This window comes from Chiroxiphia lanceolata, chromosome 19, assembly GCF_009829145.1.
Source record: "Chiroxiphia lanceolata isolate bChiLan1 chromosome 19, bChiLan1.pri, whole genome shotgun sequence".
NCBI classification, from domain to species: Eukaryota; Metazoa; Chordata; class Aves; order Passeriformes; family Pipridae; genus Chiroxiphia; species Chiroxiphia lanceolata.
In genome coordinates, this window is record NC_045655.1 from 2,784,391 (window position 1) to 2,811,068 (window position 26,678).

At 49.1% G+C, this 26,678-nt stretch overlaps 1 long non-coding RNA gene across 1 annotated transcript; it reads right to left on the bottom strand.

The window, feature by feature from the left end:
- Positions 1-18,680: 18,680 nt before the first annotated feature.
- LOC116796379 lies at positions 18,681-20,166 on the bottom strand. The gene is made up of 2 exons (XR_004360338.1): positions 20,026-20,166; positions 18,681-19,225 (listed from the first exon to the last, which is right to left on the bottom strand). It is a non-coding gene; the product is annotated as an uncharacterized LOC116796379 (long non-coding RNA).
- Positions 20,167-26,678: the final 6,512 nt, after the last annotated feature.

The following is a 26,678-nucleotide window of genomic DNA, read 5'->3' on the forward strand; positions in this document are numbered from 1 at the left end:
TGGTGACTGGACAAGGGGTGCCTGCAACTAGATTAGACCCCACCCCACCTTCACAAAGCTGAAATCAAAGAGGGTGACTCTCCCCCCTGGATTTTCCACGTGGCATTTGCCTGGTTAGGCATTGACAGATCCCAGGCTGGAGGTTTGCCATTAGCTTCAAGTGTTTCCATAGGTTTCCTGAGGGATCTGGGCTGGAAGGTCTGATGCTGTGCAGTATTTTCTTCAGTGATCTGGAAATTCATACACTGTTCTGGAGAGATCAGGCAAACAGCACTGAGGGACAGGAATATGGAGCAGTCAGAAGTGCTTTTTGAGAGCATTAAATCCCACTAAAATCAAAATGCTTGCCCTGGTTAAAGCTGGAGATGGAGGAACGAAGAGTGCAGCAATTCCCCGAGAGTGAAATATGAGGGAAAGGGAGTGGGAAGCGTTTATCAGTCTGGATAAATTAGAAACTGAAGACCACAGGAAAAATTATGAAGGAAGAAAAATACAGTGGAGTAAATCCACATGTAATAGTGTTAAACAGGGACAGATTTCCACCAGTATTTAAACCAGGAAAAGATAATACTACCAGTGTTTTTGCCACCTTTCTCTTTGGGGTGGTGATACAGAGAAATCAGAGCCTTTCAGTCAGTGTGTGTGTCCTGAGAATGTCAGTATGTGTGTCCCATATTGGGGAAAAATCAGATGGTGTGTTCCTGTTCTGGGATGTGAATGATGCCATTGTAAGCACAGCAGAAATATCCATGGGAAGAGTGGACAATAAGAATCATGGTTTTAGTAGAGGTGGCACTTCTGAAGAACTGCTGCCACAATGTTGGGCCCTTTATATATATAAATATATACTATTTCCCCCTCGTTGCTATAAGTTGTTAACTCAAGACAGGAGGTTTTACTCTGCTCTGGCTCTACCACAGCCCTTGGTCCTGAGGCAGGAATCAATGTGGGGTGGTCCCCTGACCTGGGCTGTGCAGGAGGTCAAGCCAAAGCATCACAAAGGCCCTAAAATCTATGAATAAGTGCAATTCTTTAGGAGTCAGTGCCCCCATTTTACAGCAATCTGGTGAGGGGCCTTAACTGGGTGACAAGGTAATTTCCATACAGTTTAAGTACATCCTATCTGGAGTCTCAGGGCCGGGGGAGGTTTGACCCAGGGTGATTCTGAGCAGCTCTGTAAGATTTGCAGCCCGGCCCGTTCGAGTCTGGTGTCCTGTGTGCTGAAGCAGCAAACCCTGATCCTTCAGAGAAGGGGATATAAAGAGTAAAAGCAACTCTTTCCTTAATGCATCCAGCAGTAATTCCTGTGGGGAGGGGTGGGAGGCAATTCTCTGACCACTGCAGGTGATCGGTTCAGGGGTGTGATTCCCTCTCCCGTGTTCCTATGCAGGCTACAAACATTTATTAATGGTCATAAAATATCCTGCCTGTTTTTTAAATCCAACCAACAATGTATGACTTGACCACCGTAAAGTTTGTCTCAAAACCACCACAAAAGGTTTGAATTACTCCTGGTGGCAATAAAAGCATTCTTTGGGCTAAGGCTTTGCTTTATTGTTAGCTTTTATTTTTCTCAGTCCCCCTTCCTACCAGCAAGACATAAACAATGGGGGCTGAGTTGTCGTCCCCCACCCCCTCACACCTCCATTAATAAGATCCAGGAACCAGCAAAATGAAGGAAACAGGAGCAGAACAGTCATGGAGGTGACTGGTTGGTGATAAGCACAGCTTTGCCTGGTGTCAGAGAAAGTGTTGCTTAAAAAGAGCCTTTCTCCTACTTGCAACCCAGAGTGCCCCAGTCATGTAAAAATGTTCATATGAAGAAAAAATATTACATATACACACACCTTTAATATATTTTATATTACATACATAATATATTTAATGAATATTTTAATTTATAATACATAGATATATTGAATGGGTGAACTCAGTGTCACTAAAGTGCTTTTTATTCAGAGTTGATTCCTTTCAATGTGAATTGCACTATATTAACTTGTAGCTGTATTATTAACTTAACTTCCAGACAAAAGCATCTGCTCAGGAGTTGATTTCAGTTTACAATGTCTGCCTTAAATATTCTTCTATAGTTAATACAGAAGAACTCTTGTCTTTTGCCATAAACCCATAGTGAATTAAGCATCTTGATGCTGAGTGGCAGCTGCATATCAAACATCTCCACGACTGGAGATTGAATTCCTCCTCTAAATCTACTTTTCTACTGACTGTAAAGTCATGGGTAACTTTTTCATCATCTGCCTTGAATGGAGATACCAGAGGTCAAGGTAAATAAGAGCATCTGAACCAGACCTGAAGTGCTGCCAGGGCAGGAAACACTGAGGGGGCACAACAGCACTGGTGGGGATGCACTGGTGGAAGTCACAGAATCACAGAATATCCTGAGCTGGAAGGGACCCACAAGGACCATCCAGTCCAACTCCTGGCCCTGCACAGACACCCCAACAATCCCACCCTGTCCCTGAGAGCGTTGACCAAACCCTCCTGCAGCTCTGGCAGCCTTGGTGCTGTGCCCACTGCCCTGGGCAGCCTGGGCAGTACCCAACCAGCCTCTGGGGGAAGAACCTTTTGCTGAGATCCAACCTGAGCCTGCCCTGACTCATCTTTCTGCTGTTCCCTGGGTCCTGTCACTGGCTGGGAGAGTCCTTGGGGTGCTCCTGGGTTTGGCTGCTCTACTGAGAACCTTACGAAGCTGCAACAGTTCTGTGGTATTTGTTCCTCTGGACCTTCTGGCCAACCTGCCAGGCAATGCAAAGGTTAATCCTGGGATATTTCCACAGTTCTTCCCATGAACTGATAGGAAATTGTGACCACGAGAAAGGTGTGAAAACAACCTGGATATTGTGTGATTTTAGCCACCTTGTTCTGCACATGCCCCACTGAGCTCCCCGTGCCCAGTGAGTGCTCCCCACTTGCTGATGAGAACTGTCAGTTCTGTGAGGGAGAGAGCTGAGAAGGAGCAAGAGATTATTGCTCTCCTTGCTAGATCACACTGGGTCCTGTCTCCTTGAAGATTTCATGGAATAACCTAGTGCGAAAGAGGGCAGAGAAAGAAATCAGAGAGGAAAATGTGACATCTGTAAGCAAAGCCTGATGGAAAGAAAGGTTCTGAGGGACCAGGGAACTTCACAGAATCATGGAATGGTTTGGGTTGGAAGGGACCTTAAACACCATCTTGTTCCAATGGAGGGACACCCTCCACTGGACCGGGTTGCTCAGAGCCCTGTCCAACCTTGTCCAACATTTCCACTTGAAGCAGGTTGGAGCAGTTGCATGTTTGGCTGCCCACAACAACTCTGTAAAACCTGCAGTCTTGGCTGAGGAAACCAAACCATCTCTAGAGTTGGCAAAAGAGGGGAAAGGAAATTGTGTAGTAAGTAAGGAAGAAAAAGAGTCATGAGGAGGAGATGGAAAGGAGAAGAGCGAATTTTGTGTTCCAGCTTGTTCAAGATGGAGCCTGAACTGGGGGAAATGAAGGGGCTTTCAGGGCTCCTTCCCTGGCTCAGACCAGTCACATCAGCTTTTTCAGCCTACCTCCTTTATTGAGTCAGCATCAAATTAGGGACCTCCAAAATGGGGCAGGGGGGACCATCATCTCATCATGTCCTTCTCTGTGTGGGTCTCAGCAATGCTCTGACACAGGTTGGACCATTGATAGCCTCTCTCATGCTTCTCTGGTGCCTCAGCCCAGTGCTTGGGTGGCGTCAGGAGGTCTTTTGTTCACACCCTTTCCCTGCCTTTATTGCTGCCCCAACTTGTATGAGCAGTTGTGTGTGGATGAGCACAAAGAGCACCCCCAGCTGGACACAAGTCACTTCTTGAGCAGCTTCAGATAACGCCCCAGAGGATGTGTCAGGTTCCCCTCTGCAGTGGGAGCCTTCCTCTTCCTCACCCGAGGGAGATGTCTCAGCTCCAGGGAAGCAGGGAGGGGAGGTGTGGGATTTGCACCGTGGTGCGCTCGCCGGAGTGAGTTATGGAAATCCTTAAATCCTCCTAAGAAAGGGCAGTTAAAGCTGAACTGAAAATTAAACACTAAGCTGGTACAAGCCACCTCACCTATAAATCCAGTCCTGGTGCAATTTATTCCTGCACCACACTTACTGCGTGAATGGGGATTTACGGCCGGGGAATTTTCACATCCCTCTTCCGCCAGCAGCGCCCGCGGGGCTTTACAGAGCGCGCCGTGCCAAGGGGGCACTTCCAAACCTCCACCAGCCCACAGCCCAGCCCCGTGATGGGCAGGGAAGGGGGAGAAGAAAACAGGTCTGGTTTAGCGAACCCGGAGAGCCAGAGGCACCGAGCCCCTTTCTGTGCGTGCTCGGAGTGTTTGGATAAAGGCATCTCCTAAAGGGGGAATTTGTTTGGTTTGGACTTCATTGAGTGAAAAGCTCTCAGCCCCACGAGTGCTTAGTTATTCTCTTGTCTAGTGGCTCCTCAACAGCCCCCACCGACAGGGAGGAGGCTTCCTATTTGTGAGAGTGGCCCCGCTTGTTGAAATTCTCTGGTGACTTAAATTTATTGGTTTTTCCTGAGGTCCAGCCATTTGAATTGCAAACAATGCCCCATCCCTGCCTCCTCCCCCCCCCTTCCCCGGGCAGAACAATGCGCAGAGCTGAAATAAAGCCAGGCAGCGCGGACTCTTGAAACGGGAGCGCGATTTCTTTCCGCATGAGCGGGGAGGTGGAAGTTTGCTGCCTTCTGGTCCCGCTCATTGATGCAGAGGATGTCTGTGAAAGGGGAGGGAGGGATCTGCGGGAAGAAAGAAGGGAAGGAGGCCAGCTCATGGATGATGGTCAGAGATCCTTTTTGCTTTATTTATTTATAGCCTCTCCTGCTTAAAAGGCCATCCTGAGAGGGGATTAGTGCCGGCGGATCCGTGTGTACCTCTCTCACTCCTCACCCCTCAGCAATCCCGGCAAGGATGCAGGGATGGGGGTGTGGGCTGTGCACTCCAAAACGATCCCATAACCGAAAAGGTGAACTTTTGTCACACTCCTGGGAGCCACTGAGCAGCTCTGGTCAGTCTGAGCTCGGTTAAACACGCAGAAAGCTGGGATGTTGCTGTGGGAGAGCTGGAACACCGAGCGCTTGGATGTAGGATAACAGCAGTAAATGAAAAGAAGTTGTCACTGCCTGAGTCAATTTTAAGGCCTGATTTCTCCTCTTCTATTGGCTCAGGGAGCTTCTGTGTTGATTCACTCACTTGGGTGCTTTCTCCCTATTTATGCTGCTGAGAGGGAGGAGGGAGGACGGGTGAGGTTGTCTCCCGGAGGTGCTCTGGTACTGCTGGTTAGTTAAAAGCTGCAGGATAAATTATAGAACAACACACAGCTTGTGTTTCACTTATTCTTCTTTTAAACCACGGGGTGTTTCTGAAGTTTTGCCTCTGCCTGGCTCTGCTCCCCTGGAAAAGCACAGAAATCTTGTTCTGCTGGAGCACATCTGAGGTTATCCAAACACCCTCGTGGGAGCCTCCTCCCCGCACAGGGAGGGTTTGGGCAGGGGGGTGTTGGGGCAGCAGTTACCCAGGGGCAGCTGGGAGGCACAGAGAAGATAAGAAACCCCAGAGGAGACAGCCAGGCCACTGCTGTGCCCTTCATCACAAACATCCTGCAGAGAACTGGGCAGTGAGCTCAGGGGAGGTGGAGGAGATGCTGATGTGAGGACAAGGCAGCTCCTGGCACTCTGTGAGGGAGACTCACAGCACCAGCACCCAGAGGCACATCTTGTAGGGGCAGCCAAGCAGATCATGAGTGTATGACCCACTTCACATGGTAAAACTCACCTCTGGGATAGTCCAGCCAGAACCACAAAGGTCCAGAGCTCCCAGCCTGTGTCACAGAGGCTCTTGGCTTTAGCCCTTCTCGAGTTTTGGGACTGTTTGCAGGAGAGGGTGGTTCAGATGAACCCGTGGCCTCTCAGGGAGAGCTGATGTGAATTCGGCAGCCTTGGCTGCAGAAAGACCCTGGAGAGAGGGTAGGGGGGTGTCAGAGGTGAAGGTTCTGGCAGCAGAGGGCAGTGGTGGAGCGTGGGGTCCTGCCCTTTGCTGGGGTCACAGCACTGTTCTTTTCTTCTCCAAACCAGCCATTTGGGCCATCCTCACAGCACATCCCCTTTGACTGATGGCCATTCATGTGCAGTGCATTCTATCACAGAATAGCACTTGTTTGGTTCTGCTGTGAGAGGAAGGCTGACAGAAGTCTGCTATAAAAGCCAAGAAACTTGGGGGAGCAGTTTTCTCCCTGGTCCCTGGGCTGGTGAATATCCTCAGTCAAGTCCTTCTGCTTTATATTCCTCATGTAGAAAATGGCAATAGGGAGCTTGTTCTTTGTGGCAGAGCTCTGTGGCACCTGCTGCTGCAAAGAACTTTCTGCAGCTGCTGTAGAACAGTTAAAGAACATTTTCTCAGTGCTGTGAGCTCTACCAAGGTGCAAGGCAGAAGGAGAACAGACCCAGAGACCACCTCAGGAGTGTGGGGATAAGGCCAGGCTTGAAGCACTGCCAGCCCTCAGCCTGCAGGAGATAGAATGGTGAGATATAATAAATCCTCCTGTGGACCTGAATGAAACTTTGTTCACCTCTTTAGGGAACCAAGCCTTGGCTCTATCCTCTAGACAAATTAAAGCAGATCAGCATCAAAAAACGGTGCCTGAAATTTGTTGTTCCCCTGGGCTGGCTGTCCTTCACCAGAGCAATGTGCCCTGTGGTCACAGGGCTTTGCCCAGCTCTCTGATGCTTCCCTCTCTGACCTCCTAACAGGGAACACATTTGGCCACATTAAACTTTACTTTTTTGCAGAGGGTTGGCTGCTCTGAGGCACCTTGCTGCTCTTTGCTCAGCAAGTAACCTAAGCTGTGATCAGATATGGCAGCTGTCCCTGGGTGAATTCCTCTTTATCTGATGCTGACACCGTCACCTCATGGACTACTGCAATTCCTGGGAAAGGCAGCTCTGAGCTTTGCCCTGAGCCACAAATCACTGATTCAGACCCTTTTTTCTCCCCCAGGAGGGGAGGAAATAGAGGAGGTTTCGGTGAGGCAGGAGAGAGATGCTTTCAGCAGATTGGGCTTTGTCTCTGGAAGCACCTGATGTGCTGCAGGAGGAAGCAAATGGCAAAACCCCATTCAGGAAGGGTGATTATTCATCATAAATGCTGTCTAATTTTGTCTGTGAGTCAAAAAGGGAGGCTACTGGTATTTTTGAGAGGGTTGTTCCTGCAGGAATTCCATCCTTCCCAAGGCCAGAGGATGCTGAGGATTTTGTGGCTCATTTCATGTCAAGAGGAATCAAGTTTATGGATTTTGGTAACTTTTTTTTAAGTAGTGCTTTGAGTGAGCTTCAGAACTCAAAGTAAATCCATTTTGTTGCTTTGGTTGGGAAAAGCTGGTCCAGCCAATAAGTGCTGATGTGTATAAATGGGGGATTAAAGGGACAAAGATCTGGAGATCCCATCCAAAGCTGCAGAGAGGTCTCAGAGATATCAGGGACTTTGTAATCCTGGAGGAGTGAGGTTCAACAGAGAAGTCTGCCTGCCCCAACACATTCCTGGAGAGGGAAAACACACGGAGACTAAGATTTTTGGGGCTCCTGGACACCTCATGAGGGACATTTCAAGCCTCGAGGCTGGTGGCATTTCCAGCCCTGGGGGCTGCAGTTTCTCAGCTGCTTCTGTCAATCACACTTAATTCGTATTTATTTTCCCTGTTCACCTTGTCTGTAGGTGATAAAGGTTTAGAAATACTCACATGTGTCCTTTTCCTGGTGGGAGATGAGGTCCTGCCTCCTCCCCCAGCCTCGGGAGCTGTGGTGCTGTTTAGGAGCCTCTGCCCTTGCCATGTCCTTCAACAGGGCTGTGTTCAGGGAAATCAAACTCAAGGTAGAGTTCCCCTAAGTGCTGGTTCTCCTCCACTACTCTGGGGGTACCCAATCACTGGATTCAGCACCTGTTTTCCAGTGCTTTGGCCTCGTTATAATTGTGCTCTATACAAACCTCAGCCCATGGCCCAGGAAGTGGCAGTTCTTTGAAGGGAATCCCCCTCTTTTAATTAAATTAATGTTGAAGCTAATTTCCACCCCAGGGGCTGAGTCCCACTGCCTTTGAAGTCAATAATAGTTCTGTGCTTCCCTCCAAGCAGAGCAGGTTGGAGGAGCAGGTTGGAGCGTGTCCCTCCCGGCCAAAGGCTGTGCCAAGCATTTCAAAGGGCTCTGTGTGCTTTCCGTGCCCAGGGAGCTGCATCCTGCTCCAAACCAAGGGCTAGGTGTCAGCAGGATGAGGCCATGAGTCCTGGGGGTCTCTGTCAGGAAGGCCAGGTGGGTGTCAGGGCATGGAGAGCACTTGTTTTCAAAGTCCACTCAGGATCTCCTTCCTAAAAGAGAAGAGTCGTTGCTCTGTGGCCGCTTTGAGACTTACAGTGTTTGCAATGAAACACATATTTACCCTCTTTGTGTTTATTTACTGCCAGAGGTGCTCTCTGTGTCTTTAAAATTCCATTTAGATCGTGCTTTCCTGGTTTGATTTAATGGAGTGAAAAATGCAATCAGCTGTTTTTCCTCCTCAGATCCAAGCTCCAAGAGCCAAATGCTGAGATGACTTTGCTTGTTGTCAGGGTGGTAACTGTGACACTGATTCCAGTCAGCCAAAAGGTGATTTCCTTCCCCTAAACCTGGCACAAAACCAAAGTATGGAGAAAATCTAATTGGTTTTCACCACCTTTATTGCTGGTGATAAGCAGGGGCATCTCCAGGAAGTGTTTACACTTCAGGAGGATCTTTTCTTTGTGCAGGAGCCTTATTTGATCAAGGCTAAAATGATTAAGCTTCAGAGGAAGGCAGCATTGCTCCACATTATGGCTTTTTATTATGCCTTAACACCCATATTGAGCAACTTTGGGCTTTGTAGTGATTTTGAAATAAAACTAATCGATGTCATAGAAATAAATGCAGGAATCTTTGATGTGTAGATGGAGCCGTAGGGGGACGACACACCACCCAATTACTGGCAAAAATGGAACATATTACACATTTTGTTATGCTTCAGCTATCTATTGAAAAATACTTCGACTATAGTCTTGATGTGAAAAAAAAAAAGGTGCTGTTCTGCTGATTTTTGCACGTGTCTAACACAGGAGGAATGTAGCTTTTGGTCAAGGTTTAGCATAGAATCTTAATGCACAAATTTACACCAGAATCGGAGTCATTAAGGTTGAAAAAGACCTTTGAGATCATCAAGTCCAACCGCTGACCCAGCACTGCCAGTTCCACCGCTAAACCGTGAGAAGATTGGAGCTGTCAGTGTGAAATTCCACCGGAGTGAGCCGGACGGATTTTGCATCACTGGTGATCCACCTCCTCACTTACCTGGCGTTTTTGCATGTAAAGGGAAGCAGCACAATTCCCTGGTGTGCCTCTCCAGCTGATTTCCGAGCTCCAAGCTGCTTATCAGCCCGAATTTCTGAGCACTGCGGAGTGCGAGCGGCCGCTGCCTCCCGGTGATGTGATAGGAAATGATGGGCACGACACCGGGAAATGAATATGTAAATAGTTATACGATCCCCAAGGGATAATTGCTTTGTTGTAAAACAGTCTCACCAGGAAAGCAGAGGAACATGACAAGTCTCATTGTGCTTTTGGGATAGACGAGCAGCCCCAGATAAATATCTGAAGTGTTTTGGGTGTTGCCGGGATTGGATTTGGCGAGTGAACGCTGGGCGCGCTCTCGCTGCCATTATTCGCTGTGACACCGCGGGGCTTCGGGCTGGCTCAGGAGCGGAGTGAGAGGTGATCATGGTTATCTGATTGGACAGGGAATGCTCCAGCCTTTGCCTCCAGCCACAGTCCAGACTTAACAAGCTCCACGCTCCAGAGATAAACCCGTCCCTAATCCTCCCGAGCCCGAGACGCAGCCGCCTGTTCAAAGTGCGCGGTCCCTCCTCGCTGGGATGGACAAAGCCAGCCTGATAAAACGAGAACTGAGCCGTGCTTTGGGCCAAAAAATTTAAAAAGAGTGGAGATCTAAGCTTTCCTCTGAGATTAAAAAAAAAAAAACCCAAACAACACAAAGGCTCTAACTGAGGTTGGTTGGTCAGTTTGTCTCGTGTCTCTTTGATGCTCACGGCCCCTGTGCCAGGGGCACCTCCTGACCAGGAGGGGAAATTTGCTTATGAAAGGACTGAATAAAAATGAAGAAAGGGAGCAGCCTGTACAGGTGCAGATCTGGAGTTTAGGATAAACACCTACAAGTTTGGATTTCCTGCCTTCCACTTACCGTAACTGTCTAATCTGGCTACCCATTCACCTTTCCTTTCATCCCAGGATGTCTAGTCTGATCTAACTGCCTGTCCTTTCATCCCTGCTATCTTCCTCTTGATCTGTGTTTTTTAGAGCTCATTCATCACACCTTACAACTTCTAAAGCACCCACATAGGGCCACAAAGTTTCTCTTTACATTTTAGCCAAAGTGCTTGAAGGGATGGAAGGCGAAGCCTCTGCTGAGAAACCCGGGGAGAGGAGCTGTTACTTCTTGTTTGAATCACACCTGAAAGCACCTCGGTGAAGGCACCGAACAGAGAAGCTCATTGTTCACATCCTTGAAGCTTTGATTCAACTCTTTGCCCACTGGAAACAGGCAGGTTCATAATTATGGCTTTCCTGGCAGCGTTTTCCCCTGTGCTGGGTAAGGGATGCAAGTGCTTGGGGCACCAACATGCTCCAAGTGGAAGGATAACAGAAGACACTGGGGCAAAAGGGGAGACTCCAGAAGGGCCATTACCCTCCCAGAGATATTTTTGGCCTGTCACTTTGTTTCCAGCCCGGGTGACAGCTTGATTTTGATTTCTAAAGAGGGGTGGAAAGCATAGAGAACATCTGAACAGGAATAAAAACCTGAATATGGGACAAAAGTGGCTCTTTGAATATGGGACTGCATTAGGGCTCTTTATTCCGAGGTCTGAAACTAGGAAGGTCAGGGTGGAAACGGTCAGTGGGGATGAGGGAGATGAATCATACATCACAAATGGTGCTGGGAGTGTCAGCACTGCCTGCCTTGAAAGAGGTGCACCAATTTCTGAAGCAATTTCTAACCAGCAACCAGGCCCAGACAATGATTTAGGGACAAAATTAGCCTTACAAGGAACACCTCTTTTGGAAGGTCCCTCTCTCATTCTCCCTTGCTCATTCCTTCTGTTCTTTTCTTTCTCTCCCCCCCTCAAAAGGCGAGGTTGTTACTTGGGAGCCCTTTTGAGGGGAGAGAACCATGGTGAGATTCTTGTGTTGGCATGGCTGATGTTAATGGGTAACACCGGGGCCAAAGGTCCTTTAAAGCTCCCACATCTGCAGCTTTGTACAGGCCTCACCTCCGAAAGGCCTCAAAGTGTGTAGCCAGGCAGGGCTTAATGTGTATTAGCAAGACAAAGGCCCGGGGAGGGGAGGAAAGGGGGATGAGTTTTAATTTACTGAAGATTTATTAGGCCTCATGAAATCAGCCTGAACCACCCATTTTCTATATCATCTGCCCACATCTAAAGGGGGCAGCTTTGTTGTGGGGAGATGGTCGCTGAGAATTATCCTGCAACAAATCTCGCCGGCGTGAAAAGGGACACGGGCGGGAGCAGGAGGTGGAGGAGGGTTTGTGATCTCCACACAGAGCCCAAAATCTGGAAATATGGAAATGCAGGGATGCCATTCAAGCTGCATCCTGCCTTCCCTTGACTTTTGTTTGTGAGGTGCAAGTCCCCTTTGCAAGCCTTGCTCAAGTGAGGTGTCAGAAGGGTAGAGAGAGGCAGGCGGAGGTGCCGAGGTGTGGGTGTCACGTGAGGTTTTTGGAGCTGAAGGGATCTGTCCTGGGGAAGGGTCAGTGAGTCACTGTTCACATGGAGGTGATGCCTTTTTCCTTTCAAGCAGTTGCCATGTGTCTCCAAACCTAAGCTTGTAACTAAGGTTTTAATGTGGGGACTCTGGGGAATGACTCATCTTGGATGTCTCGTAGCTTGGCCATGAAGTTTGCAGTGCTGGGATTCCCTCAAAGGCCTCCAGGAAAAGGATTATTAATCATACCTGGCTCCTTTCCTTCCCATGTCCCAGTCTCACTGCGGCAGATTTGATTATTTAACTTCTGCCATGAATCCTGGAAAGAGCACAGGAACAGTGCTGTGACACGAAGGGGTGTGAAATGTCACCTCCCAGGGGACTGAGGGAGGGAGAGCTTGGGGGTGCAGTCACAGGAACCATCTGATGGGGGATCACCAGGGCTCCAAGGGAGCCTTTGGAATAATGGGGGTAGGAACAGGGGTTCATTAATGAGCCATTGGGGTCTCCAGGACAGAAGGGACAGTTTCTGAGCCTAAAAGTGAGCAAGACCCCTCTATTTCCCCTTGCTCAGAGCATCAGCAGAGAGGAGATGCCCCTGGGTGGTGAACTGTATAATTCTCAGCAAGCAAACCACTACAGGAGTTTAAGCAAAGCATAAGGTGTGGGAGCAGGCAGTGGGATCTTAGAATCATAGAATCCCAGGATGGTTTGGGTTGGAAGGGACCTGAAAGCTCTTCTCATTCCAATCCCCTGCCATGGGCAGGGACACCTTCCACTAAACCAGGGTGCTCAAACCAGGCTGCACCTTGAACTGGTGTAAAAGGGAGGCTGTTCAGAACCAACAGCCTGAGTCTGAACATAAGACAGAGGGATGCAAACATCCCATTCCCTCGTGGTGGGCAACCAGGAATGTGATTTATACATCCAGCTGTATGTAGATGTGATATGTGTAAGCAAATGGACAGCCCAATTTTCATTCTTTGTTGAATACTCATGTTCTCTTTTCTTACAGTGTCTAAACCAAGACAGAGCCACTCAGCCTAAATGTCCAAATGCTTCTGGGCATCACAGTTTAACAGTTTTCATCTTTTAGACAAGGAATCATCTGAACTATTAGCCATGGGAAGTATTTCCTTCTCCTGACAGTTATCCCTGGTGTGATGGTTTTGGGATGAGCAGAATATAAAAGAGAAGATTTGAGAGGAGGAAGGAGGTCAAGGGAAAAAAAAAAATGATTTAATCTTGGGAAACGAGGCTTGCTCCCATCCATGGGGCAATGGGGGGTGAGATCAGGCTCTCGGGGAAAATTCCTTTAAGTGCTGAAGCCTCACTGGAAGAGGTTGGTCTCTCTCAGAGGAAAGAGCAAAGCATTTTTGGCACAAAGCAGGGGAGGGAACAGTCTTGTTACTGACAAGTAGGTGAACAAGATGCCCTGAGAAATCTTCATTTTGTTCAGTTTATAGGACTGTATAGAGGACAGAAACCCATAGAAACAGCACTCATGCACAACCCCCCTCATCCCAGACATTCCCTATTCAGAGCTGGTAATTAGCCCCCAAGGAAAGGTCACTGTAGGGTACAAAGGGGCCTGGTTCTCCCAGGCAGTGGCTGCAGTAGCTGTACCTCGTGGCAGAAGCACAGAGGAATGACCTGAGGTCTCTGTGCTCACACCCATGGACGTGGAGGTGACCTGGGCAGGGACCGTCCCTGAAAATTTGGTTCCACGTGTTTCACTGGCACAAAGGTGTCCCAGGGCAGCCAGAAGATGTGGAGACACATCAGGAAGAGATGGGAAGTAAAAATTTCTGTGGTGAGAGAGCACAGTGAGGGAGAAGGGAAGGAGAAGGGAGGGGGGTTGTCTGAAATCAAAAATTGGACAGGGTGTTCTCCATGGTTTCATCTTTGCTGATAAAAATTAGGTCAGCATCTCTGTCAGCATTCACCTCTCATTGGCTTCCTGGCATGAAGGGATGCTCAGCAGCTCCTGCAGATGAAGGCAGCAAAGTCTTCTCTGCCACTGCCCAGAGCAGCCAGCCTTCCTTCCCTGCTCAGTCACCTCCATGCTCCTGTTTCCTTCCAGGCCTGGGGTTCTGGTGCCTCTTCTCTGTGACTTGCATCCCACCAATCCAAAAGGGATCCTTTTCCCAGTGGAGAAGTAAAGGCAAACCAGGAGCTACAAACATAAGTTGCACCCTTTGGTGGCCTCAGGTAAAAGAACTTTCTGGTGCTGGTCCTTGTGGTGCCAGTGTGGGAGCTGGGACATGGATCCAGTTCTCCAAAGTGCCTGAAACATTTTAAAACTGCTTCCTATGTCAAGGATAAATCCAGGTGGAAGAAGGGAAGGCCACAGCCTGATAGCAGTGGATGTTTGTGTCAGACAGCAGCCTGTGCCACTGAGGGTGTGACTCGTGGGTCTGGTCCTGTCTGGAAGGACCCAGATGTGGGTCTGGGGCTGTCACACCACGATGGAGCACACACAGTGCTCTGGTTCCCTGGTGTCAGTTGTAGGGATGTGCTTAAGAGACCATTCCCTTCCTGTGCAAGCTCCAGATGCAGCACCTGGGAACCTGCAGCCAAATCCAGGGCTCCTTTCTTCATTCTGTGGTAATTTGCATAAATTCTTGTGCCTCACTTGAATGACAGAAGCAGGGTATGGTATATTCTGAAAGCATTCCTGTCTCCCTGCTGCAGAGGGTAGGAAAGTGCTGTGCCTCCAATGCCAGCCAGGTAATCCTACTGGGAAGAGATTTCCTCAGTGAACCTGGAGTCAGGCTCATGGTGTTTCTGTACCTTGGAATTCCTCACGGTGGCCTCTGATCCTTGTAACATCCTTCCCTGGGCACCCTGTGGCACAACAGGCACCACACCCTCTGTGCCTCCCTGCAGGACATCAACCATGAGGAACAATGAGGGAGACTTAATTCCCCCAAAACCAGTGCTTGTAACCCCGGGGGTCAGAAAAACATTTGGGAAACTGCTAATTCCTGGGTCAAATGTCAGGCAGGGAGGTTGCTGTAACTCTAGGAATTGTCACCTAGCAGTGGAATTTCAATGAAAATGAAACAAAGTTCTCAGCTGATTAAAAAATTAAAAGCTTAAGGTCGTTCCATTTTGCAGCAGCTCCTGTCAGAGCCGGGTAGGTTTGGTAGTAGAGCTCAGGGATATTTTTTTTTGAGCATTTTCTCTTAGTGAAAAGGTTGTGTGTGGATGGTAGAAGGAGACATCAAAACGAAGGTCTCTGTGAATGTGTGTGTGTGTTTCTTCTTGATTTGAATCTTGGGATCTCAACCCCCTCTGGCAAAGAGTCAGGGCCCTGCTCCTTTAGGGTGGGGCAGTGTGGGTGGGCACTGACCCACTGCAGAGCCACAAACTAAAGAGCATCTAAAAATAGCCCATTTATGGGGGAATTGCAGGTGTTTGGGTGAAAGGCACAACACAGGGGTTCAAAATCACTCCAGCTCTGGTTGGGCTTCGCAAAGTTATTTCTGAGCCCTTATCACACCCTTATGATCCAGATCACGACAAAAGGATGTGAGACCTCCCTGGTGCTCCTGCTTTTCTGTGTCAGTGCCATTTGCCATGTGATCAGCTGCGGTGTCACAGCCAAGTGCCTCTCATTGAGGCTCTGCATGGGCTCGTGGAAGGGTTAAGGTTTGTCCTCTTGGCACAAAAATGCCTTTAGGCACTGCTAGTCTTGAAAAACAACTGCCTGAACCATTGAACCCCTTTGGAGTTAGGAAGCTGTTCATCCTCCCTCAGGAGGAAGGGCGAATGTTGAACAGAAAAGTTACAGGTTGAGCAAACATGGAGCTTTTGGAAAGCAGTCAAAGGAAGCTGAAAAGCCATCTTAGATACAGAGCTGAGCATGAGTCACCCAGGGAAGTCAAAATAGACTGCTCAAGTACTTCACTTCAAAGCCCTCAACACCATCAACTCTCAAGCATCCCAGGAATGCCATTGCCCTTCAAAGGAGGCAGGGATGGATCCTGTGTGTCCCTCATTCATCTCCCCTGTGGGGAGGAGGTCTAACAAAGCCCTTGGCAGGACATGCCTGTGTGAGGTGGGTGCAGGTCACCCCAGGGCACTCTGGGCTCCATCTCGTGCCCTGCTTACACCAGAGAGTCACTTCAGAGTTACTTAACTGGGAATAAAGAGATGCTCACTGACTTCCCAGGCATTGCAATGAGATCAACATCCACCTTTTTGTTGAAACCAGCCAGATTCCTACTGCTGGCAGCAGGTTTCAGCAGGTGGGGTGGAATAAGCCCTGCTCACCTTGGCTGTACCCCATCCCAAGCTGAGATTCTTGGGAAGCTCCCAGACAGGACTCTTGGCCAGGAGTGGGTGATGTTCATGCCACAGGCAGGGTTCCATAGGCTCTCAGTCCCCCTGGCAGCACAGACATGGGGCTGTGGCGGTCCCACCCAGAGAACAAGGCTGAAAATCAAGATTTGATTCTGTCATGTGTTACAAAAGCAGCAGATCATTCTGATGTGAAATGGCTCTTTTTAAAAAATCACTGCTGTCTACAGGAATATTTTAATTTTCCTTATAATTATCAATTATTATTATTATTATTAATTTATCGGGGAAGATTGAAATGAAATTTCCTACTGCCTTGGTAGACAGTTCTTAGTAGGGTCTGAAATCACCAACATCCTTTTGGGTGACCTCTTCACAAGCATCAAATTTCTTCTCCTGCAGATCTACTTGTTTGAACTGAATATTTCCTCTGAAATATTTTTTCCATAATGTTTTAATCTCAACTCTACCTTGAATGAAAAAGTAAAACCTGAGCAGATCAAAGGATCACATTAAGAGGGAAATGCTTTTGTGTTTATTTTCCTGGGGGAGGACAATGCAAGTCCTGCCATTTCTGCCACTGGTTGAGCTGGGATAGGTTTATAAATGACTAGAAGAGATTTAATAAAATCTCAGGGCTTAGGCAAAGCAGAGAGGGACACAACACAATGAAACAGAAACTGGAGAGGGAGTTTGAAGTGTTAGAGACTGAGAGCAATTGCTTAAGTTGGAACCTGACCAAGGTCCTGGGGATAACACCTCTCCTCCACAGACAGTGCTGTAGGAACTTTAATATAAGTAATGTTCAGGATTTTGGGGGTTTTACCTTGTCCAAGGGTTGGATTTAAAATATAAATGTTGATGCTGCTGAGAATTCTCATGTGGAGGAGAACCTGTGGGTAGGCCACAGATTTGGCCAAGGTTAAATCTAAACATGCCATCTAGGTGACTTAGGTGCCAAAGTGTGATTTTCCTGAGGGACTTAGATGCTTAGGCCCAGGTCCAACCATATGCTTTGAGTCCAAGCTGGGAGACAGGAGCTCAGACTAACATTGCACACGTGTTCTTGGGTGGATCTGGGTGCTGAAGCCCAAATTTCAGTGTCAGCCTGTGAGATATAAGTTCTTAAGTCACTGAGAAACTTTGAAAATATTACCTGGGCTTATGGGAAATATAGTTTCCAAGGAATTTAGCACTTGGAAGCAGGGTAGGTCAGACTAGTCCAGCTGTATTGGTAGGCCCAGGTTATTGATTTGCACCACTCTTTTTCCAAGCTGCACGTCCAGCATAACACAACCCAGGTTCCTGGGCTGGTGATGGAGGTGGCCTTCAACCTCCTGAGGGCAGGAACTGTGCCCCCAGCCTGGGGGTTTGGATGGCTCTTGTATCCCAGGAGCTGCTGCCTCCTGCAATGGTTGTGTTCAAACCCCTCTGCAAGCTGCAGCTCACACTGATTTTCCATCTCATGGTTGTGCCAAGCTATTCCTGGTTTCATCCTCACAGGGTTTCCCTTCAGTGAGAGCTCAGGGAAGAGCTGTGCTGCTGGAAGCAACAGCTATTTGCAGGACAAGCCTGCCCTGAGCTGGCAGTGATTTGGGGAGGTTACCCCACAGGCACCCTGTAAAGCTTCCAGGTGTGGTGTGGTAGGAGCTGGAGGCTCAGGAAAGAAGCTTCTCATTCCCTGGGGACATGATTTGTGTGTCCTGGAGTGGCTTGATGTGCCCCACAGGAATACAGGGCCAGCTGGGCAGTGTGGGGTGGGGCACAGATGGGGGGAAGAGAGTTGGGAATTCCCTCATCAGTGGGGTCTGCAGGAAGCAGGTTTGACCTGGACCCTGAGAGCTGCACCTGGATTTTGGCTTGGGGTGTTTTGCACACTCAGCTCAAAAATAATAAGGAGCAAATGCATATGGAGGGGATGGAGTATGAAGGATTATGATCCAGAAGTCAAGGAGCTGTGCAGGCACACCAAGGGAAGGAGTTTGGCCATTCAGTCCTCATTGCCACAGTGGATGCAGGTTCCCAAGGAGTAGAGTGGCACTGACCTCACCATCAGAGCACACTTCTCCTGCCAAGTATCTTTTGCCAAGTATCCTCCAATGGGTGTAACTCAGGATATATGGGAGGCCCAGCTCCCTCCTGGAGCAGCCAGGGGCAGCCAGGGGCTCTCCATGGAAGAGCTGCTGGATGCTGTATCTGGATATCAGGATGTCTCTCTCTGCACCACAAACCTTGTACACTTTCTCAGTCGGCTTTTTGGCTTCAGGGAGATGTGCAAGGCAGAGAAATGCCCCCTGTGTGTTGAACAAAGAGGAATTATGCCCCTCCACATCCAAACACTGGGAGTCAGGACCTGTTCAGAGGCTCCCTGATCACTCCCAAATGCTGTGCTCAGGCACTGTGGTCACTTGGCTGCAGCAGAAACCTGCACCACAGAGCTGCTCTGGGATAGCCACAGGCTGGAGAGGGTCCTGAGCTCAGGGACAGAACAGCCACCACCAACTGGGGCACTTCCAAACAATCTGGAGGCATGGAGTAAAAAGGAGTGCATTTGCTTTGATCTATCAGCTTTTATCATTTGTAAACATCTATTAATTGGCGTTGTCAGGCCCAGATCCTTATCATCTTCTGGTCTAATTTCCCCTGTTCGATACATTTCCTCCACTATAAAAATACCCATCACCCAGCCCTGTCAGCACAGATTAAATCTAACGCTCTTTCTTTCAGCTGCTCTCCCCAGCGAGGCTGTAAAGCTGTCAGCTCCACACTTGACAAGAGCCAGGCTGCCCTCCTTCCCTTTGTCTCCTGGAGGAGGAAAATATTTAGGTGTCACTGGCTGGATGGCAGGAGTGAAGTCAGCAAACCTCGATGCATCCACTGATCTGAGCCACGAGAGGAGTTTCCAGCCCCAGCAGCTGGGATGTCCCCAGTGACCAGGACTGAGGCACATCTTTGAGGTTCACCCATCCCTGCTGTCACCTCCCTGGCTTCCCAAGCACTTTTGTGTGTTGGCACTCAGCAAACTTGTCCCTTGGAGTCCCACAGCTGCTGGCATTCATCTGGCATCTCAGTATCTTCCCAGGCAGCAAAGTGTTGGCTCCTGGGGTGAGAGGGTGATAAAGGCTGTGATGTCAGGTCTCTTCAAAGGAGATGAGCCCAGTCCAGGCCTCCAAAGCACAGCTTAAGGGCCAAACGTTTTCCAAACCTGCTGGCTGAGTGTTAACATCATGTCCTGACCCAGGTTTATATAAAGCACAAAGGAGGTGGCTGCAGAGGGCACATATCTGTGTATTTGCAGTAAAATAGGTGATGCAAGATCCCTGAAATCCCCTCTTGGACTCTCTCAGCACTCCTGTAGGCCATGTCTGAGCATCCCTGTGGGCTGAACACTCTGCTTCCTGCTCAGTCAACAAAACATGCCTTTTCAAGGGGGACAGGAGGAAAAACTTCCCAACAAAGGCAGAGCAGGGATCTGCATCAGCTGCAGCACAGCAGGGAACAACCAGAGAAGAAAACAGCTCCTTGGGGCAGAGTCTGAGCCCAGTGGAAACGAGCAGCCCTGGGAAACACAGCCTGGAGGCCCAGGGTGGGCAGGCAGGAGGTGCTGGGAGGTGCAGAGCTGCAGCAGCTCATCATCAACCAGACAGGAGGGGTTCCCTAATCCTCTTCGACCGCCGCTTCTGGGAGGTCACGGGGAGTCAGAGCTTTACAGAATATCTCTCCTCCTGCCCCTCCCCACCTCACAAAAGGCAGTTTCAAGCAAAAAGCAGCCCAGGAGAGGTGAGCAGGGGCAGTGCAGAGGTGAGCACCCAGGAGCAGGTTTCCCTGTGCAGATGTCACTGTTGGAGCACCACAGTGACCCCAAGCCCCAGTTATGGGATCCCATCCCGTGGCACTCACACCACTGCTCACAGCAGCTCAGCTGGCACTTCTACCACTTCCCTGAGCCCCAGATGCCTGCCCTTGAGATAACAAGTGTTTCAGGATGGTCCTAAGAAACACCTCAAGTGTGGTAGAGCAGAGTTGCTGTAATTCCTGCCCTGGATTCCTGGGGAGCTGTTCCTGCTGCTGTGACATCAGGCCAAGAGGCCTCACAATACATTTAATGTGCATGTTAGCACTCCATTAAATATTGACTACGCTTAAATAAATGATGCAGCCAACTTTCAAGGAAGAAAGTGCTTATTTTGTCAACACAAAATATCCCTCTGTGCCCTTATCCCCGCTAGTGGAACTGTGGCCAGAAAGTTCCCTGAACGAGGCCTTTGTAGCTGGTTCCATATAAAATCACTTGTCCAAAGGAGACTCTGTTAGAGCTGAAAACTTGCTTTGGCCTTAAAAAGCAAAATGTTTTAACCTGAGCATGTCAGAGAGATGACTTCAAGACTTTCTTGTGAAGAAGAAATTTGTCAAAACCAAACCTTTCCCACAAACTCTTTTGGCATAAATGAATCTGTGTTTTGACAGAGAGATCCTTCAATGGAAAAATCCCAGAAGCACTTCAGACACTCCTGACTTTCTGCATCTCATTGTGCTGTGTGCCCTCCAGCTGTCCCCAGTGCCACAGTGCCTTGGTCTTCATGGACTTTATGTAGGGCAGGTGCTAATTTGGGGGCTTAGCAAGTAAAGCCATCAGAAAAAGGTGGATCAGAAGTCTGGATTCAGCCTCCCCCCTAAACTTAGGAGTTAAAGGCAAAATAACACCCAGTTTTCCCCAACAGCCAGTGGAGAGGGACAAATCACCTCCCCTTCTCCAGAGTATGCAGGAAGGTTAAATTTATTTGGCTGGTTCAAGGTAGAGCTTTTGCTTTTGCCATGTTGAGGGACAACCCCCACATTGACCAGACATTGGTTTGGAGTTCCTTCAGGTGAGACCCCATTGCACCATCTCATGCCTTTTTTTCCCTTTTCTGCCTCACCATCACTTTCCTCAGGCTCCCTCTCACCTCCTCCCTCTACATTTGTTTTCACAGCACCTTACAAATAGCTGGTTTTAATAATGTATTGTTGGAGGCTCTTTTATATGCTTTTGGTGCATCAATTATTGAAGCCCAGGGCTGGTGTTCTCTGCTAATAATGGGTTTTTTGGTTTGTTTACTCCTGTTGGCCAAATGTTTCACAGGAATGTTGTCACTCTGGCTGCCACAGGACATGCAATTCTTCCCAGCACTTCCCCCAGTGACCTGAGTGCATCACCACCAGCTCTGAGCTCAGGCAGGTTTTGATGTCCCCTGGGGTAATTCCAGCCACAACACAGAAGTGTTCCCTCTGCAGGGCAGTGCTCAGAAGGGTCACTTCTCCCAGGGAATCAGGACACTGCCAGCATGCAACCACCTTTCTGAAAAAGGCTGCAGCTGCTGGCTGGGGTTAGAACCAGCTCTGAACCAGGTTGTCCTCAGCTGCTGCTGCACAAGGAAAGTGGTGCCTGAACATCCTGCCAGCACCACAGACAATTAAAATGTTAAAATCAATGTTGACAGAGAGAGCTAAGTGTGATGCTCAGCACTGCTGTCTCTGAGCCAGGAGGCACTGCAGGGACCTGCCAGCCCAGATGAACCTGCCTCCTCATTTCTTTTGAGGGCACTAATAGTCACCACTGGGCATTTTCCCCGAGAAAGTTTCCAGTCTTTCAAAAAAAAAAAAATTGGCTTGGTTTTTATTTTGGAGAATATCAGGATGGAAAATGTCCATCTGTCTCAAGTGGCTCCTTGCATTTTGCAGAGGCCAAGTCGTGCTCTGGTAGCAGTGTGACTTAGGAAAACCTTGACATGAGGATCACAGGATAATTCAGGCTGAAAGGGTTTTTAGGAGGTCCCCAGTCCAACATCTGCTCAAAGCTCTGAGGTCAGACCAGATTACTGGCAGCTTTATCCAGTCTAGACTTTAAATTCTCTGAGGGTGGAGACTGAGCAGCCCCTGGCCAGGACACACTGACTTTCCATCACTCCCAGCTGGAGCCAAGTTCTAACTGGCAACCTGGAAGTAAAGGTTATTTATCCTATTATCAACCTCTGGATCAGGCCCTCCTACAGAGAGAGATTATTTTAATTAAGTTTGACCTCATTTTGAGATTTCCCCATGATCTGCTATTCAGGCAACACCCCGAGGGCTCAGCAGCATCCCTGTGACTTCCCCAGCTGACACTGAGTCAGCTGAATGTGTTACAGTTCCAGTCATTGTGTCTGTCCTTTACCTTTGCAGCTGCAACATGAAGTGGGGAAAATGCAAATAAGGTCACGTAGGTGGGAGAGCTGGAACCCACTGGTGCTTCAGCAAAGGCACAGGGTTCCTGTGTCCAGCTCTGGGGCCCCCAGTGCCAGCACATGAACCTGCTGGGCTGGAGCCCCTCTGCTCTGGAGCCAGGCTGGGAGAGCTGGGGGGGTTCACCTGGAGAAGAGAAGGCTCCAGAAACACTTTAGAGCCCCTTCCAGGGCCTAAAGGGGCTCCAAGAGAGCTGGAGAGGGACTGGAGACAAGGGATAGAGGGACAGGACAAGGGAGAACAGCTTCCCACTGCCAGAGGGCAGGGTTAGATGGGATATTGGGGAGAAATCCTTCCCTATGAGGGTGGGGAGGTCCTGGCACAGGTTGTCCAGAGAAGCTGTGGCTGCCCCTGGATCCCTGGAAGTGTCCAAGGCCAGGTTGGACGGGGCTTGGAGCAACTTGGGAGAGTGGAAGGTATCCCTGCCCATGGCAGTGGTGATCTTCAGGGTCCCTTCCAACCCAAACCAGTCTGTGATTCCATGACTCATGCCTGGTTTTAGCAGCAGAGCTGTTTTAAGGATATTACACAACCGTGGGGTTTTGAGCAGGTCACTGGGTGGATTCAGGGCTAAAACAATCTGCAGAACAGAAAAAGAGGAGAAGAGAGTTATTTTTAATTCAGATCCATTTCTAAGGCAGACCCCAAACCAGATGCATTGGCACAACTGTGGGGTCACAAACCTGGGAGGTGCCTGTCCCATGTCAGGTTTGCTGCCAAAACCAGGGCATCCAAAAAGTGTCTCCTCAGCAAAACCCCACGTTCCTCCCTGGCTGTGGGGAGCACATGGCAATGCCAAGGTCAGAGTCCTGCTGTAGCCAAGGCACATGGGAGGTTTCCCTTGTGGATTTTTTTCATGCACTGAAGTGAAAACTAGAAGCAAGTCCAGGATTTACCTTAACCTGAGGCCACCTGTGAAAACCAGAGCTGCTTTTCCTGGGCTGTTCCCTAGGCTGTTACTGGGTTGTTCCTGGGCTATTCCTGGGCTGTTCCTGGGTTGTTCCTGGGCTGTTCCCTGGGCTGCTCCTTGGGCTGTTCCTGGGTTATTCCTGGGCTGTTCCTGGGTTATTCCTGTGCTGTTCCCTGTGCTGTTCCTGGGCTGATCTGGGCTACTCCTTGAGCTTCACCTGGTGTTCCTCACCTGAAGTGTTTGCTGAGTCGTTTGGATCCTTATCCAAACTTCCTTGCAGTCCAAGCTGGACAATCCTTTGTCCTTTCCCTCCTGTTGGTATCTTGTCTGGTCTCCTCAAGCCACTCTGGATGCTGGAGTTTCCCATCAAGTTCCAGATAATTGTGTACTTCTGCTGTCTGAAGTGAAAGCTGCTGATCCAGGTGGGAGATGGGAAGGCAGGGCTAGGTGTTCCCTTTTGCTTCTCTGGATAACAAGTATTTTTATTTAAGAAGTGTTTTTATGGCCTGTTCTCGCATCAGACGTCACAGAAGATGCTGAGATGGATTTGCAGTGTCAGGGGGAAGAACCTGGCATTCTGATTTGGAAAAACAGAGCACCCTGAGGTGGGGACATGCTGCAAAGACCCCCAGAGGGGTGAATGCTCCATTGGATCAGGAGGCCAGGCAGTGGAGGCACTGGTTTGAGCTGAGCTGGTGTGTGACTGCAGATAACCCCCCTCTCTCACTTCTCCCCTGTCTTTGGTGTCCAGAGGCATTTCTGGAGATGGGGAATGTATTTCACAGTGTGGATGCAGATGAAAAGGAGTTGCTGTGCCTTGTGAGTAAAGCCGACACTTGATACCTCAAGGCAAGCTCAGGACATGACTTTTGGGGCAGCTGTGGGTTGATCCTGCTCCTTTTCTCTCTGGAAGGTGGAAGAAGCACTAAAGACACACTGAATTCAGTTGTACCCCAAAGTTATACCTCCTTCTCTTCAAAAACTGGAAAGGAAATTGGTTCCCATTTTTTTGCTTGCAATGCAATGGTGACATGACTGACACCTGGACTTTTTTCTTTTATATTATTATTATTGTTACTGTTTTCCTCTCCTGCACTGTCAGCACTGCCCAGCTCCTAATGAGAAAGGCCAGGGAAGGCAGCTGAGGGTACCTCCCACTTCCTTTAATAAAAAAGTGCTGTTAGGGCAGGGGTTGTGGAGCAAATTTGCTTCATTAAGCTGCTCCACACTCCCTCCTGTTTCCACACTGCCCAGAACTAAAGAGATGAACATTCCCATGCTGTTAATCTGGCAACAATAAGTCAGGGAAGCTGCTATAGAGCACAGCACAGTCACAGCTGGACAGATGTCTGACTGCATGAGACACCTTATTTAAACACCAGTCTTGGCACCAGCCTCATGTTTTCCATTCTGGTGAACACAGCAAACCCTAAAACTTACATGGAGCAGCTGATCATTTCATTGCTGACACATCATGCTTTGGCATCTGGTGGCAGGGGTGGTCAGCCAGCTGGAATAATACTGGTTTGGGTTTGGTGGCTTTTTAAGAGCATCTCCAAGTGACTTTGTGCCTTCATGGAAGGGAAGGGCTTTCTCCATTCAGTACATGTGGTCATTTTAAAAGCCCAACATCGTGGTGCAAATGGCTCCAAAGCCATAGGAGGTGTGGAACTGGAAGAGAAAGGGAAGGGAAAGCCAGGCTCAGCTCCTGAATTTCCACTTCTGATTTGTTCTGTGACTTCAGAGGATTTGTTTAACTCTTCTGGGCCTCGGTTTCCCCCCTGTGAAATGCAGGGATCCTCTCCTACACCTCCAGTGTGACAAGAGGAGAAACCCATGATGTTTAAGCTGCTCCTCACCATTGTTACAGGCTACATAAAGAGATGTTCTCCTTTCCCTGAGGGTTGGTCTTGCTGTCCCATGAAAAGGAGTGGAGTGTTCTGTATCACTGCTTGTAAGACCCAGCTCTCACTCTCCTGTCTCTGCTGTGTTTGCCTGATGCTGGGGCAGGTCCCAGCCTGTGGCTGCAACTCAGATAATCCCAGACCCCAGAAATGATTTATATTGATCAGCATCTGCAGCACTTTAAGAGACAGCAAAGCAGAGGCAGGTGGGAGCCCTGAGAGCTTTGTGCTCCCTGTGGGTGACCTGGGACTAATGGGCTCCTCCATGTTGTGCCAGACCAGAAATTCAGAACAGGAAAACTCCCCAGGAAAGTGTTTGGAGAGGAGTGGGAAGGAGGAGGAGGCAGTTTTGGTGGAGCCCATCCTCCTGCTAAGCAAACTGAGTCAGTGTGAAAGGGGGAAATGTAATTAAAGAGCCCCCACAGAGGTTTTACTTTTATAGAACTTTCTCCCTGCCATGGGTTCCCAGAGCTGCTGGCTGGTTTCACCCTCCTGGCTCCCTCCTCCACCCTGCCCAGCTCTGCCGTGGGACCGGGGCCCAGATCTCCTCCTTTCTGTCAGTGCATCTAAACTGCAACCCCCTTCCCAGATCCCAGGGAGTGAGGGGTGTTGTTGGACATGGGTTCTCCAGGGGTTACCCATGACCTCAGCCTGAGGCCATGCCAGGAGAGCCCAGGGCATCACTGCCCTCCCAGTCCTGCCCGTCCCCCTCGATCCATGCAGGACTCTTGCAGGTCTGGGGTCAGTTCCTGTGTGCTGGTCACTCCTGGGGACCTAAAGAGCTCCATTAATTGTGCATATGACTAAAAGATTGATGGATGAGAAAGAACAACTCTCCCCCCACCCCAATTAGTACTTCATCAAACACAGGCCCTTCCCCTCAGGATACTGGAATGGGCTGGGGTGGAGGGGGCTCCCTGCATACCTCCTGGACAGGGAGGTAATGGAGTGAGATTATCAGTCAATATTTAAATACAGACAAGATCTGAGCCCTTTCTGAATTGCCAGTGGGTCTATTGTGGCAAGGACACCCCGTGCCCTGGATCCCTCATTTTTTATCATGCTACATTACCCACAGGGCTCTCGCATTCCCACACCACTTGACCTCTTGACTCTGTTATCTCCATCTTGGAGCAAACAAGAAACATTTTATTCCCACCAGCAAACTGTCATTCACATCAGTAGCTTCTGCTCCTTTTCCTCCATCCTCTGCCCCACTGGGAGCTCAGACTTCCCGAGGTGGAAAATACAGGCAGAATAAATCCAATTCCAGACCACTTACTCCTTCTTAAAGTGGCAGGGAAGATTTATGGCAGGTTTTTTTTGCCCCCTCCATGCCCAATGATTTATTATTTTCTCTTCCTGGGTGTCTTTCAATCAGTCATAAAGGGAAATAGAAGGGTCTGGCTGAACAGATCACCTGGTAACAGTCAGGTCAGTCAGGGGTGGTAATTGCAATTAAGATAAGTCCTAAGTAA